Here is a 2,134-nt window from a genome sequence, read left to right on the forward strand (position 1 = left end):
TAACAGACTTACTATAGAGATTGGGAAAACACTTCAATTATCTGTCAATCATTAGCGCAATAAAAAGACAGGTGATATTGTGAGTGTTTTAAATATAAAAGCAATAAGACTGCAATTAACTCAAATTTTGGAAAAATGAAAAACATCGCAGCTGATAGTTAATTTTGTCTTTAAAGCCCACTCATGAGAGTAACGGACGAATTTGTTCTTGTTAGATTTTATCAGTGAAATAATACGAAGAAATGATTAGATGATTAGTATATACAGAAATAGGAGATAGTAGTGGCGTTAATTATGAAGACCAACTATAATTGACACATAATGAGGAAAATCTTTCAGAGGAGTGGGCTGCACTGTGTACGCTAGGTACTGCTAATGTAAACGTAATAGGTTGGTTAGAAAATAATATATCCGATTAACTGAGATTATCTTTTTACTTAGAGCTAAAACTCCTATATCAAATATTCCACTCCTGAGAAGTTATCTCTTTTGCTTCTTAACTATTGACTCTATTTATCTATTTATTTATTTTATTTGCTGAGTCTGGAGACAGAGGTAGAGCCCATAGTTAGTGCATGGCTCCCGACATCGGTGAGATTGATGTCGTTAATTTTCCGTTTGCTGCAGGTCTTACTTTGCTTACTCGCTAGTAGTTGTCCGTCAATTTTGACGACGTCGTTGTCCTCTAGGAGTCTTATCCTATATTTTGTAAGTTGATAGATGTAAAGCAATCCGATCCTGGAATGGCATGTCCTTGAGCACAGATGACAAAGGAAGCTGCCCATTATGTTGTTGGTGAGTCTGATATGAAGTTGACGTCTCTTTTCCTGAAGCTTCTCACGTTGGATTAGTTCAAAGTGTGCAGCTCCTTCGCCGCAGAGGGAGCGCTAGGTTTGCCAGTTCCGGGCGAGATGTACAAGTCGTGCCGCTTGACTGTTGTAGGAATTGAGGACAAGCTTAAGATGGTCAGTAAACCCTTTCTTGGGTCCCCCATGCAGGTGAACACCGGTTGATAGCTCTCCGAAGAAGACCATTTTCGGGAGACGATTATCAGGCATCTTGGCAGACCCATCTTAGAAGAAGCCGTTAGATGATGGCTTCAACGCTGGAGATTCCAGCTTTGCAGCAGAATTTCTATGCGGGGGACCTTATCTTTCCAAGTAATGCGTAAAATTCGTTGGAGACAACAGATGTGAAATTACTCTAGCTTCCTCACATGATGGCGGTATACGGTCCAGCATTCGCATCCATACAATAATGTTGAGACGACAAGAGCGCGATAGACAGCAATCATAGTGGCAAGCTTCAGATTTCTGTTTTTAAAACACTCGTTCTCAGAGGCGTCCAAAGGAAGAAGAGGCGAGGTTGATCCGTCGTAGGATGTCATCGTTGACATGTTCATTTTATATGACACTGCCTAGGTAGATAAAAGAGTGAACGTTCGACAGAGGGGTGTCATATATCATTGTGTTGCTGGGTGCTTTTAATTCAAAGACGTCTGCATGCTCTCGGGTTTTTTTAAGTTGATGTCAAGACCTAGACAAGCATAGATCTCGTGCATGGCGCTTAGGGATCGCTGGAGTGAGGCTGTTTCGTGAGCGGCGTCATCTGCATATTGGAGTTCAAAATTCTGCGATGTTGGTAACAAAGTTTTTGATTTGAGCCGGCGGGTGTTGGAAATACTGCCATCAAAGTGGTAACGGATATTATACCATCGTCGGAACCTACTTGGACCCGGGAGAGGAAAGTCACAGCAACTATTTAGATGTTGAACAAAACAGGGGAGAGGATGCAGCCATATTTGACTCTCGATTTAACACTGAATTGTTTTGAAGATGCTCCACCGAGAGAGACTGTGGCTAGCATTCTGTCGTGGAATTTGCGGATGATAGTTAAAGCGGTTAGAGGACAGCCGAACTTTGTAAGAAGTTTCCATAAGATTTCGCGATTAACGATGTCAAAAGCCTTCGTCAAATCGATGAAACCAAAATTCATTTCTTTTTGTTGTTCTCTGTATTTTTCGATAAATAAACGTGCAACAAATATACCAATTGTGCTTCCTTCGGGTCTGAAACCACATTGAGATTCAGGGATGCGCTCCGACACGAAGATGAGACGATGACGGAGAATAATG

Source organism: Octopus bimaculoides, chromosome 15 (assembly GCF_001194135.2).
Source record: "Octopus bimaculoides isolate UCB-OBI-ISO-001 chromosome 15, ASM119413v2, whole genome shotgun sequence".
NCBI lineage: Eukaryota > Metazoa > Mollusca > Cephalopoda > Octopoda > Octopodidae > Octopus > Octopus bimaculoides.